The 13,309-nt window shown below is 56.9% G+C and overlaps 1 protein-coding gene and 4 long non-coding RNA genes across 5 annotated transcripts in view; 1 reads left to right on the top strand and 4 right to left on the bottom strand.

Moving 5' to 3' along the window:
- LOC120407614 (prolactin-releasing peptide-like) overlaps positions 1-13,309 on the bottom strand; it is an 82,358-nt gene that overhangs the window by 26,267 nt on the left and 42,782 nt on the right. The gene's annotated exons all lie outside the window — the stretch shown is intronic.
- LOC120407620 lies at positions 1,625-2,569 on the top strand. Its single transcript, XR_005600141.1, has 3 exons — positions 1,625-1,858; positions 2,219-2,361; positions 2,447-2,569. It is a non-coding gene; the product is annotated as an uncharacterized LOC120407620 (long non-coding RNA).
- LOC120407619 lies at positions 4,705-7,847 on the bottom strand. Its single transcript, XR_005600140.1, has 3 exons — positions 7,818-7,847; positions 6,818-6,958; positions 4,705-5,076 (listed from the first exon to the last, which is right to left on the bottom strand). It is a non-coding gene; the product is annotated as an uncharacterized LOC120407619 (long non-coding RNA).
- LOC120407617 lies at positions 9,452-11,084 on the bottom strand. The gene is made up of 3 exons (XR_005600138.1): positions 11,025-11,084; positions 9,683-9,871; positions 9,452-9,511 (listed from the first exon to the last, which is right to left on the bottom strand). It is a non-coding gene; the product is annotated as an uncharacterized LOC120407617 (long non-coding RNA).
- LOC120407618 lies at positions 11,904-13,033 on the bottom strand. The gene is made up of 3 exons (XR_005600139.1): positions 12,971-13,033; positions 12,422-12,527; positions 11,904-11,963 (listed from the first exon to the last, which is right to left on the bottom strand). It is a non-coding gene; the product is annotated as an uncharacterized LOC120407618 (long non-coding RNA).

Here is a 13,309-nt window from a genome sequence, read left to right as displayed (position 1 = left end):
GGGCTCCCCGCGGCTGCCGGCAGCCCAGAGCCTTTTGATTCCCGGCTGCGGCTGGGATTTAAAGGGCTCTGGGCTCCTCATGGCTGCGGGCAACCCAGAGCCTTTTGATTCCCCGCTGCGGCTGGGATTTAAAGGGCTCTGGGCTCTCCGCCGCTGTGGGCAACCCAGAGCCCTCTGCTTCCTGGCCGCGGCTGGGATTCAAAGGGCTCTGGGCTCTCCGCAGCTGCCGGCAGCCCAGAGCCCTCTGACTCCCAGCCGGCTGAGATTCAGAGGGCTCTGGGCTGCCCAGAGCTCGTGGGCCGCACAGTGAGGCTCCGCGGGCCTTATGTTGTGCAGGCCTGGATTATATGAGCGTTGGCGCTAGGCTGTTCTACCCTGCTGCAAGAGGATTATATGGACTTTGTCCACTAGGCGTGCTACCCCACCCTCAAGTCCTCAAATAATGGTTTCAAGACTTTAAGGTGCAGAGACTCCTCCAGCAAGTGAACCAGGCCCTGTACTGCAGAGGAAGGTGAAAAGCCCAGCTATGGCGATCAGCTAAACCCTGAGCATGTGGGCAAGACTCACCTCGACCCAAGAAGAGCAGGCCTGGGCAGAGCAGGTCTGTACCAGGGAAAGGAGAGTGCTTTCCCCTGGGCGGCACAGCCTGGGGCTTAGCCAAATTGATTACAGAATGAGTCCTACCTCCGAGGGACCATGTATTGGCCCCGAAAGAACCAGACTGCAGCGGCGATAAAGCCTAGCTGGGCTATGCACTGGAATGAGAACTAGGTAGGAAGTTGAAAGCAGCAAGGAAAGCCTAGAAGGGAACTTGAGAAGAGAGGTAGGATGTGCCCAGGGAAACCTGCAGCAAAGAGAAAAGAGCAGACCTAGCTGTTGAGCACAGAGCCCTGGGCTGCTACCAGGTTCAGGATGGGACCGGGTTCCTCTACTGACCCCAAAGAAGGGGGCATAAATGCACCCAGAGAGGTTACCAAGCCCAGCAAGGGGGCTGCAGGCTGAGCCAGAGCCCCAGTGAGAGGAGAAGAACTTTTATCTCTGGGAAGACCTTTTTGGACTTTTACTGTGTCACAAACTGAGCCCCAGAAGCGGTGACTAAAAGTAGTGAGCCGGCCAGAGGGCCGAATTACCAGGCAGAGAGACTGCCATGGTGCTGGAGTGACAGTCGATGGAGGACCAGAGGCACCTAACAATGAGTAGATTCATTGATTATTGGCATCGTCAGCATGGCTCATGGAAGTCTTGGATACTGAAGGAAGGTCCATCCCCACAAGTGGGAATCCCATTTGAGTTCCAGGGACTGGTTAAGCAGGCAAAGCAGGGCTCGGGGTTTCTCCAGCAGCTCCTAGAAACTCCCCAGAAGCAGAAGGAAGTGCAGGCAGAGCTGCAGATGCAGCTGGTAATCTTGAAGGAGCAGCAGCAAGACCTGTCAGAGATCCTACAAAGGGAAATGAACCTGCTACGCCCATGGACAAACAGAGCAGCCTCGGATCTAGTGGCCAGTGAACTCTGGTACAAAGCTGCTTCCATTATGGAAACAGCCTGGTACTGGCGAGTGGGTGGGGAGACCAGGGAGATGGGAGGGCTTACTGAGGCTGGGGTGGGGAAGAAGCTGTGGGGCTGGGAGGGGAAGGACATGGCCCAGCTTGTGGGAAGGATCCTGCTGGCTGTGTCTGGAGCACTGTGCAGCCTCTTCTGTGGGAAGTTCCCATGGGTCAGTGTGGCCTGAATCTCTCCTGCTCCTTTGTTCTCTTTGGGCTTCACAGGAGATGTCTGGTGAACTGCCTGTGGACTCTGTGCCCCGCACCGCTCCGAAATTATTCGCTACCTTGAAAGAAACAGGGCACAGCTCAGCCTGGTAGGTAGGCTGGAGACTCACACTTCACTCACACACACAACACTGAGGGGCTTTGGGAAGCACAGTAACAAAGAAGAGATTTAAGTGATACTAAGCAAGAGAAAGAGACAAATTTCAAACAGACAAAAAAAACAAAACACACTTTGTAGTGACTCAAACTGAATCATAAGAGTCACAATTGTGGCCTTAGCAGTTTCCAGACTAACATCTCCGCTTTCCTAACAGACCTTATTTGATGTACCTGTCCGGTACAAAAATTCTCTGTCGAATCTGCTGATTTGATTGCTTAGCCTTTTGGTTTCAGACCCTCTGTTCTCTTTCTGGGGTGCCTGGATCCTGACTGCAACATCTCTCTTCCAGTCTCTGGCCCAGCCTCTTCCACAGACGTATGCTGCAGCCAGCCCAGCTCAGAGAGCAGTGGGGACACATGATCTCATCCTGTCAAACCAAGCAACATGGGTCCCATTGAGGCTTAGATGGAAGATCCCAGGTATCTCGTGGAGGTAAAAACCATTCACTCTTCTGGGCACTTTGGGCTTCCTGTTCCATAGCCTAGTTGTCATCATGACTTTGTTTTTTTATTCTCAGAGGACGTGTCTGGGATCCTGGAGACTGTTTCCTGCTGGAGGTTTGAGCGGGGAGAGATCACTCAGAAGATCACTCGGGTCTGCAGGGTTCATGGGAGCAGCCACACTCCAGCAGGCCATCTGGAAGCCTATTAAAAACTGCTTACCTACGACTTACAAAGTCAGACCCAGTTTGAGGCTCCATCCCTGAGGCCTATTGGCAAAGTCCCAGAGCAGCTAATCGGCCCCCGGGACCTCCTTAAACCAACAGCAGGAACAAGAAGCTGTCTGCTCACCGGGGCTCCCCTGTCTTCTGGACCATGTGACTCGCTGTGGCTCATCAGTTTGAGGTCTGAACACAATTTGGTCTTTTGCTTCTGCTCTTCCAGTATCCTGACCCAGCTGACTCTCGACTCCTGTCTTCTGAGTGTAGACTCTGCCTCTGAGCACTAGGTCTGGCTGCTCATGACCCGGCCATGACACTGACTTTTCTACAATTCCTCCAATGCCCTTTTCTGCTCTCCAGCTCTGCTCTCCCAGCAAGACACACCAATCCCCTGGCTCCCAAAGTCCTAGTTGCTGCTATTCAAGGGCTCAGGGATAGTGCTTGTGTGCCCCCCCGCACCACAGCTGCTTTTCCTATGAGAATCTCCCTAGCGCAGAGGAGAAATCCGCTCTTCTCTTAGAATCAGTCCTGGCAGCAATTCAGGAAGTCATAGAAGGGACGGTCTGCTAAGCTCCCTCTGCAATGCCACTGTCAGAGACCATTACTGGTGGGTGCCAAGTGAGTGCGCAGGCAGCTCCTTGAGAGACTCCTAGGCGCAGGGTAGTCGTGTTTCACGGTGACCTCTGAAAGCCATGCAAAGAGTGCAGCATTGAAGAGACTCTCCTGCGGTAACAAAGGGTTTCTGTTCTCCTACATAGTCAGCCAGTGAGGCCAGTTTGCAGCATGTGGAAGAGCTGTTTGGTGCCTTGTTGGAGGATTCACCATATAGCTGGCAGCAGCTTCAGATCCTGGAGTCCCTATGATATGGTTACCATGCATCCGGATTTTCCAAGACATGTCCAGCTTTTGTTTTTAAATAGCCGTCGGGAGGAATTTGTAAAAATCTAAAGGTCCGTGATTTCCTCCCAATGCCGGGCCACCCAGAGGAGCAAGTGGGGCAATTTGCCCCAGGCCCTGGGCCCGCAGGGCCCTCACGAGAGTCTCTGGGGGCCTCTGGAGAAGGGTCTGTCACTCGCGCCGGGGGCCCCAGAAAACTCTCACGGGGCCGGGCCCGGAGCTTCTTCTGCTCTGGCTCTTCAGCGGCAATTCAGCGGTGGGGGGGTCCTTCCGCTCCGGGTCCCGCCGCCAAAGACCCGGGACCCCTGAATCCTCTGGCGGCCCCACCCAATGCAGAGTGTGACTCAGCTGAAACGGCGGCCAGGCCCGATTGAGCCACTCACATCCGGGCCTCCAGTAGTCAGAGCCCCTCCCCTGGTCTCCCCCTCCCCTGGCCTCCCTCTCCCCCCTGCAGCCAAAGTCCATTTAATCCTCCTTTGCAGGTGGGGTAGCGCGGCCTAGCGAGCAGAGTCTATAAAATCCCCCCTTGCAGGCGGGGGAGCATGGCCTAGTGGCCAGAGTCCATATAATCCCCCAGTACACATGGGGTAGCACGGCCTAACAGCCAGAGTCCATATAATCCTTCACGGTTCAGGGTGGGGGGGGTAGGTGGACTCGGGCCCACCCTCTCCACAGAGCCCTAAGCCAGGGCCCTGGTAGCGGCAAGCTCTACTTGCCGCTTGCTCAGCAGGGATCCGACTGCAACACGCCTAGTAGTAATACAGCATTAACACCGTTTATCTCTACTTTCCCCTGGGAATGGCAGTGCTTCTGCGGCGAGGGGTCCTCCGGTCTGTTCCTCCCCTGGGTCATCCTCCGTCAGAGTCTCCGGTGGAGCCTCGACAGGGCTGACGCCCAGATCCTGGCTCGCAGCCCCTCTCTCTGCAGGAGCTAACAGCGTGTGTCCTTCCCCTCTGGCGGTCAGCCCAGACTGAGCTGATGTGCAGGCTTTTATATCTGAGCTCCAGTTGGAGCATGCCCAGCAGAGCTTCCGGGGCGGGGCTTCCTCTGCCAGGGAGGAAGGGTTAACCCCTGCTATGCCAGTGCGGGGCCGCTCTGCCCCATCACACACTCTCCCCCTTAAGACAGTCCCCTGGGCAGCCTGACCCTTGGTCGTCTCCTCCCCTTCCCCCTGCCCCTCCGACCGCCCCCCATCTCGGGAAAAGAAATCTGCATCCGCATGAGCCTTTCCCGGCCGGTGTAACACTCGAAAGGAATAGGGTTGGAGGGACATGTACCACCACATGATCCGTGTGTGTGAGTCCTTCATGCTGTTAATCCACCTGAGGGGTGCGTGGTCTGTTACCAAGGAGAAGGGGTTCCCTATTAGATAGAACAGCTTGTGGCTCAGATACCAAAGACCGTATTTTCCCTCGGCCCACCGTATAGCCCGGGTAGATCAGTTCTTTCTGGCCCAGGTGACATTTGGTTCGGTTTGCGGTGAGTCCTGCTCTGCCCAGCGCCCGCAGCTGGAGCTGTTCCTTCCAGTTGGCACTGTAGATGATGATGTCCGTCAGTGTCTCCTGCAGCAAGCCGACCCGTTTGAAGATCTGCAAGAGTTCATTGGCGATAACTGGAGCCGTGGCAGACCATAGTGGTACCACCTCTGGATACCGTGTGGCATAGTCAACCACAACCTGATATACTTATGGCCGGAGCTACTCTTCTCCAAAGGCCCCACTAAGTCCAAGCCCATCCGTTCAAAGGGTGTCCCTCCTGCTCACCCACAAGGGGGCCGTGCCCAGGAGTCATGCCCCATCCAGCCCCCATGTTCCTTGGCGCCTCCCCAGGACCCCTGACCCATCCACCCCCTTCCCTGTCCCCTGACTGCCCCCTTGCCATCCCATCAACCCCTCCTCTCATTCCTGATGGCCCCCCAGGACCCCTGCCCCATCCAACCACCCCTTCTCTCTGTCCCGACTGCCCCCCATCGTCTCATCTAACCCCTGCTCCTTCCTGACTGCCCCCCTGGAAACCTTGCTCCCATTCGATCCCCCTGGTCCCTGCCCTCTGACCACCCCAACCCTATCCACCCCACAACCCACGAACTCCCTGCCCTCTTCCAACCCCTCCCTGCTTCCTGCCCCTTACCACACTGCCTGGGGCCGGGCCGGGAGCCAGGTCCGCTTGGCCAGGAGCGGGTCTGGTGCCGTGGGGCCCGACTCCACAGGCTGGGCCGAGCCAGGCCGGAGCTGGTCAGTCAGGACCAGGACCGGCGCGCGGGCCCCACTCCTGGGCTGGGCCGGGCAGGAGCCGCTCATCCGGGACCAGCACTGGCGCCACGGGGCGAGCCGGGCCGGGCCACTGGGGCCAGAGCCGGGGTGCTTGGCCGACTGGGCTGGGCCGCTCGGCCGGCGCCAGTCCAGGGCCAGGGGAAGCCGCTCAGATGGAGCCAGACAGGGCCGCGCTGTGCCTCCCTGGAGCTGTACTCGCACCCCCCAGCCCCAGCCTACCTGCCTGCTGCTTGTTTCAGGCTTCCAGCGAACATCTGATTCGCGGGACGCAGGGGAGGGGAGGAGAAGGAGGCGGAGCGTTCAGGAGGTGGGGGTGGTGCGCTGGGGCGGGGGCGGGAGGGACGGCTGCCCGAGCTTTTGTTAAATGGAAAAGCTTTTTCAGAACCGGTTGTCCTGGAACAGCTGGTTCTAAAAGGGTTTCTAAATTTAACAACCAGTTCCTGCGAACCGCTCCAGCTCACCACTGCCAGCGGCCCAAAGCAGTCAATGGCTCTTACCTCCACGAGGGAGCGGGGTCTCCCTCTCAGCCTCTCTGAGAACTTGCACTGCTTGGTTTCCTAGGACAAGGTGACCTGTCCCCACTGCTCCCTGAGGTGGCCCATCTGGGAGGCTGTCACACACCCCAGGGCCTAGCAGACAGGTGGGGAGGAGGTTCCCGTTCATGTCACCCTCTGAGAGCCCACAGAAGGGCCAAAGGAAGAATTAAGGGCAAGAGGTGAAGCAGGCCCTGAGCCTCTGTCCCATCCTCACCTCCTCAAATGTGGAGCTTCCTGAGCTTCAGTTGGGCAGGCGGAAAATGTAGCTCTGGCACAAAGGTGCTTCTGCACCATCTGGGGCAGGGAGAGCTCTGCCTGGGAGCCCGGGGAATGGGATGGGGGTGAGAGCAAGGAAAGAGGGAGGGTATGGGAGTGAGGAAGAGCTCATGCCCCAGGTGAAGGACGTTTGGGGTCAGAGGAAGGACCCTGCTCCACAGAGAGGGGAGAGAGTTTCTGTCAGTGACAGGGGCCTCCATTTCCCCTTCCACTAGCCCCCCATTTCCAGGGAGACAGAGCAGTACCTGCAGCAGGGAGCGGGAGTTGCTGAGGGGGGACCTTTAAGGGCATCAGGTGAGGCTCAGCCCTTGCAGCACCTCAGGCACCTGGTGCAGCTGCCGGATGCTGCGGAGCTGACCCATCAGCTTGGCGGTGGTGTCCTCCAGCTGCAGGGGAAGGAGAACATGTCAGAGACTGAGACACTGCCCAGGAATCAGGGAGGATTAAGGGCACCTGGAACCAGCACCATTTCCACCCAGCAGCTGCTCATGTCTGAGTGGTGGATTCACCCTCCTGATCCTCAGGATGGAGGCTTCTTGTCCTCTCTAGTGACCTCCAGTGCCAGCCCCCCTCCTTGTAGGGTTAGCTCCTGCCGCCTCCCCCTCAGTGCCCCTGACAGCTGTTCCACCTCCAACCCACCTGGGGACACCGCTCAAGTTGGTAGAACCCTCTCCTCCACCCCTGCCTCCATCCCCACCCAGGTAGGGCAGGAGGGATTCTGACAGCAGTGAAGTGGCCTGCGGGGAGGTTGAGACCTTTCCCAAGTCACCCCAGTGACAAATGCTGAAGCCAGAGGATGGCAGCCCTGGTGAGCAGGGCAGGTCAGCAGCCCCTGCTGGCTGAATCCTCCCATTCTCTCTAGGCGGGTCCAGCCCTGCCAGCAGCAGGACAAGCTTCCCCACCCATGTGCCTCAGAACTGCCTGGCGGTCGCCATCACCCATCAGTCCTTGGCCTCCCAGGCTGCCAGTGATGGGAGCAACTCTGGGTGGTGGCTGGGGTGACATGGACACTAGGCCATGGGAAATAGGTGCAGCTCTGTGGGGCAGGAAAGGTTCACACAGGGCACTTAGGGGACTCTCCTGCCCTTCCCAGGAGTGAGAGCAGAGCATCACATCCTAAGAACACAAGTCCATGAAGTCCACAAGTCCCCACTAGGCTCCTTGCTCCCAGGCCAGCAAATGGTGATAGGATGGGAATGAGGCCTGGGCCCGCTCCAATCTCCTGAGTCGAATGCAGCTGCTTACCGTGTACCCCAGCAGTTGCTCGGCTTCCCCAGGATGGCGTACGTGAGAGAAGCCCAGCCTGGCTAATGCACAGCAGGGGTTGTAGATCGCTGGCACGGCTGTCTTGAGGAAGCATTTCCTCTGCCCGCAGAGAAGAATTTTCCAAAGACCTAAAACCAACAGGACAGGAGGCTGTAGCAGATTGCCCAGAGCCAGCCTCCAAGCCCTGGAGATAGAATGGCCTCAGTGTCTGGTGCCCCAAAGGAAGGGTAAGAGAGCTGCTGTAGCCAAGGCCGTTCATTCCCCAGGAGGCTTTCAGGGTCCCATGGCTCAGGGAAGCCCCTTTATGAAAAGATGGCAGATGCTTAGGGACCAAAGCCTCCAGTGGCTCTTTCTGGAGGGCAATTGATCGCAGGGGCCATGATGGGCTGGAAATAGATCTCTAATGTGGGTGAGCAGGGCCCACTCTGCTGTGCAGCGCACCGAGATGATAGGGGACCCTGTATTGCTTCCAGCAGAGAGATCTCCTGCACTTCAGTGGCTAGAGGAGTGTGCGTGGGGGGGGGGGGGGGAGGGGTTGGGGCGGACAGCACCAAGGTCTATTGCCCCAAATTAGTGATTTCTCTAGTAGCTGGGTATGGCCTCGGCAGCTCCTTGGTTTCTGCCAAAGGGAATCCAATCTGCAACCTGACCAGGATAAGGAGACTCATGTCCCAGTCCCCATCACAGACACTCCTAGGAAACTTTTCTTCTGCTGCAGCAATTCAGCTTGTGGGAGGCAGGACAAGCTCACAGAGTCTCTCTCACGTGGCGTCTATAGGGCAGCATTCTGTAGATGCACTTGGAGATCCAGGAGCCATTCCAAGGCCTCCTCTGTGATGTTGTGGAAATCACCCATTTCACCTTTGACTCCAATCTGGGGGCACTGGGTTATGGTGTGTTCCAAGGTTTGGATGTTCTCAGCACAGGTGTGAGACAGGGGGCCGGGAGGTCTTTGATTTTCTACTTGTGCAGCAAGTAGTCGCAACTTGGGTCAGTGACAATGTGCTTCTTTGGCACAGTGGCTGAGGTCCAGATACTCTGCCATTCCCTGGCCGGGACTGGAGACATGAGGAGGCGCATGTGGTGCATATTGGCTCTGGAGCTCACTGTGTCCCCTCCCAGTTCTCGGCAGGGCATTCTGCTTCCTGACTGGCAATGGACTTGGGCAAACCCCACCTCCTTTCTCTGCTTCTACAGGGTGCAGGGAAGTAAACAAGGGTCTGCTCAAGCACTAGTGACTGACGGACCCAGTGCTCTTCTCTCAGACACTTGGGGATCAGCCAGGGGACAAGGAGCAGAGAGACACCCAGAGCCATAATCCTCTATTAACTCACCCACCCTGGGATTCGCCTTATGCCACGTAGCAACGGCTCCATGGAAGACACTCAAATCACAGCAACTAGCGAGGTTCCAATGTGGGACCTTTAGCACCAGCCTGTCCCACTGGGTGCTGGGTGAGGAACTCTGAGCTGGAAATAAGGAGTGGGCTCTTGTCCTGTCTCCAGGAGGCATCCACTGCAGGGACCCCAGCCAGCCCCACTCCCTGAGCTGTGTCCTACCCTGCCACAGTGTCCTTACCTCTCCCACCCTGGCTGTGTTTTTATAGCCCAGGAGCCTGCTGTCCTGGTACCAGTTGTGGCACCACAGATCCTCCACCTCGTGTATGCTCAGCCCTGGAAGAGAGAGAGAGAGAGAGACACTTTGATCATTCTGGTTGCAGTTTCTGTGTCCTTCCAATCCCATTGGTGGCTGCCCAGTGGAGTGGAGAAGAACAGAGGTGGAGAGAGACTTGTTCTCCAGCTGGGGTCAGGCTGAGGGAAATTGTCTGGGGTCCCATTATCCACCTGTGGTCCCTTTCAGTCCCCTGATGGGTTCCGTGTCCCAGTGGGTTCCTTACCCCTCTGTTCGAGCAGCAGCTGGTACAGCCGGTAAGTCCCCTCCCTGGCCTGCCGGCTGATGTCCTGGTCTGGGTAACTCACAAACAGAGCCAGCTGGGCCACGTGCTGACCCAGCCTAGGGAACTCTGCTGAGATCTAATGGAAGGGAGAGGAGAGGAGACTCCATCAGCATTTTCCTGTCAGCTCCCTGTCCCCCCTGGGCCAGAAGGCTCCTTCTGCAGGAGATGCTGGGGGAGAGGAGCCTGAGACAGACCCTTCATTTGCTCTGCTGCCAAGGGAGCCAGGAGCTGCTTTGGGATGCCAAGCAGGGGCTGGAACATGGTCCCTGTCAAGGTTCCTTCCCACTCTGAACTCTAGGGTACAGATGTGGGGACCTGCATGAGAACCTCTAAGCTTAATTACCAGCTTAGATCTGGTTTTTCTGCCACCACCCAAAGCATTTAAGAGTTATTTGGGAAACTCTGTCGACCTCCCCCCTAGAATATCTCCCTCCCAAATACTAGAACCCTTCCCTGGGTAGCCTTGAGAGACTCCTCCACCAATTTCCTGGTGAACACTGATCCAAACCCTTGGATCTTCAAACATGGAAAAATCAATCAGGTTCTTAAAAAGAAGGCTTTTCATTAAAGAAAGAAAGGTAAAAATCATCTCTGTAAAATCAGGATGGAAAATAACTTTACAGGGTCATCAGATTCAAGGAGCCCAGAGAACCCCCTCTAGCCTTAGGTTCAAAGTTGCAGCAAACAAGTTGAGAAAACAAAGAGAAACCTAACATGCCTTGCCTGGCTGGTACTTACAAGTTTGAAATATGAGAGACTGGTTCAGAAAGATTTGGAGAGCCTGGATTGATGGCTGGTCCCTCTCAGTCCCAAGAGCGAACAACCCCCATCACAAAGAGCGCACAAACAAAGCCTCCCCTCCACCAAGATTTGAAAGTATCCTGTCCCTTATTGGTCCTTTGGGTCAGGTGTCAGCCAGATTACCTGAGCTTCTTCACCCTTTACAGGAAAAGGATTTTGGTGTCTCTGGCCAGGAGGGATTGGATAGTATTGTACACAGGAGGGCTGTTCCTTCCCTTTATAGTTATGACAATCCCCTTCAAGGCCCAGGGCGACACTTGACCAGGACAAGAAGAACTTGACTCAAGCCTATCTCATTCCCTGCTCTGACTCTGCCTCCCAAGAGGAACACTGCGAACCCACAGCCCCTGCAGCAGCAGATCCTACAGCCCGGTGGAGCCAGCCCGCCTGCGCCTGGAGTCAGGAAGCTGGGGTCAGAGGTCACTTACGTCAAACTCGGGGAGGGTGACTGCAAATCTCAGCAGGGCCGTGCTGCTCTTAATGGCCCTGGCTCTCTCCTGGGGCACCCTGGACACGATCCAGCGGTTGACATGCTGTGGGGAAAGGAGGCAGGTCAGGATGAATGGGCAGGTGGTGCTTTGCAAATGAGCCCCACCCCCCGCCCCAGCCCCAGGGGCCCGAGACATTATGCGCAGAGAGAATAGCTGAGTCATTGATCACAGAGCTTTAGAAGGGGATTCTTTCCCCCAGGACGTATCCTGCAGGTCACAACTTGTCAGGGTCTCTATAGATTGGTCCCATCCTCCCAGAGCTCCTGATTCCTGAAGAGTTCACCAGAAAGGAGACTGAATCCTCGCCCTTCCCTGCCACTAAAATCCTTGGTGGGATGTAAGGAGTCACTGAGAGCACAATCCCCCCAGGAATTTCAGAGCATATCAGAGAGAAGGGCTGATTCCCTGGGTTCCTCCTGTTTCTCTAGGAAGGAGCGTGTGCCTCTTCTCTGAGAACCATCTCTGGAAACTCGTGGGGTGTGTGTGTTGGGGGGGCGGGGGAAGGGGGGGTTTCAGACTCTCACTCCCCAAGACAACCAGGGGCCCTGTGATTAGTGTTCAACAGAAGCAGGCAGAGCTCTGGCTTGATGTCCCAGCTCCTTCCTCTGTCCCTCAAGAAAGCAGGACCTGACACTGCATTGCACTGACCTCCCCAGCCAAGGACGCCCCAATGGGGACCCAGCTAGGAGGACAGAATAGAAACTGGATCTGCCAGTCTCTCCTTACCAGCCCCAAAGAGTTAAGGTAAAATTGGTTCCCACCCCTCCTTATGGGACTCACCTCCAAGATGAAGTGGAGCCTGCCTGCGTCTGGGGACTCTGCCAGCAGGTTCCCCAGCACAGCATCCAGGAGCTCTGGCATGACTTTGTGTAGAGCCTGCAAAGCATGGGTCAGAGTTAGGGAAACTGGGCCGACCCCTGCCACAGGATGGGAAGAGGGGTCTCTGGGAAGCACTGGTGAGACTCCCAAACACATCTCCTGGCCTCGCTCATTCATGTCCCACTGCAGGCAATTAGCAAGGATTGATGACACCTGGATCTTTGATCCATGAGCTTAGCAGGTCTCTGCAGATGGCCTTGTAGGCGGAAGAGTAGGATACAGCCAAGTTGCTATGGATGGAAGCTGGGCTGCTGGGCAAAACACGGCATATGGAAGAGAAAGAAAGAAAGAAAGAAAGAAAGAAAGAAAGAAAGAAAGAAGGGGGTAATCCTCTGGAGGGAAGGATCCAACCCTACAGCTTGTTCCATCTCTGCCTACCCCACCCCTAAATCTGGAGCTCCAGCGAATCAAGGGAGCAGGGACAAGGACCACTCTGGAAGAGGAGGAGGATGTACCTGGATGTCGGTGGCGTCCGTCTCCGTGCCCAGGGTGAAGACCGAGCCAAGGGCAGCTTGCAAGAGGCGGGACTCTAGCTCAGGCTCAAGGGCTGGTTTCATGGTGCTGGCAAGAGAGAGGAGCTGGTATTAGACTGCGCAGTGCGGGGGTGGGACTGTCGCCAACACGGACACGAAACCACAGGGCTACAGGCACAGGCTGGCGAGAATGGAAACTGAGGCACTGAGCTAGGGAATGACAAGGCCGAGGCGTCACAGACAGACAGTGGCAGGGCAGGAATAGCGCCTGGTCCCTGGAGCCTGCTGCCCCTCCTGTATCTGAGCCAGGGTGAGCCCTCCCAAGGCCCCTGCAATGTTAGTGGGGTGAAAGAAGAGCCCAGCCAGGACAGAGTGACCCTTCCCGCCCCACCAGCTCTGCCAGAGGAGCCACTCCTGGGAGGTGAGCGACCTGGGAGTGGGAGGGACAGTCTCCCAGCCTTGGGCCTGAGCAGCACTGGGGTTAGGGAGCCAGCGGGGGCAGGTGGGGGGGGAGGAGGGCTGTCTCGGTACCTGAGGTTGCCCACAGCAGCCAGGCAGCTGGCGAGGATCTCGCTGGGTGGAGAGTCTTTAGGAAGCTCCTCAATGAGCTCCTGTGAGGCCGAAGGAGACAAAGGAGCATGAGTTCGGGCCCTGCTGACACCTCCCAGTGAGGAGATGACACAGCCAGTGCCCCACATGGCCAGCAGGATCCCCACTACCTCCGCTCCTCCCATTTCTTCCTGCCCAGCAAACTGGGCCCCTTCAGGATTCCTGCCCAGCTCAGTCCCAATCCCCTTCTTCCCTCCTCCCTGTCAAACCTGCCCCCATTCAGCACCATCCCCACGACAGAGCTGGGACCATGTGATTCCT

The sequence above is a fragment of the Mauremys reevesii genome, linkage group 6 (genome assembly GCF_016161935.1).
Source record: "Mauremys reevesii isolate NIE-2019 linkage group 6, ASM1616193v1, whole genome shotgun sequence".
NCBI lineage: Eukaryota > Metazoa > Chordata > Testudines > Geoemydidae > Mauremys > Mauremys reevesii.
The sequence above is the reverse complement of the archived record's forward strand: the minus strand, read 5'-3'. Positions and strand labels throughout refer to the sequence as shown.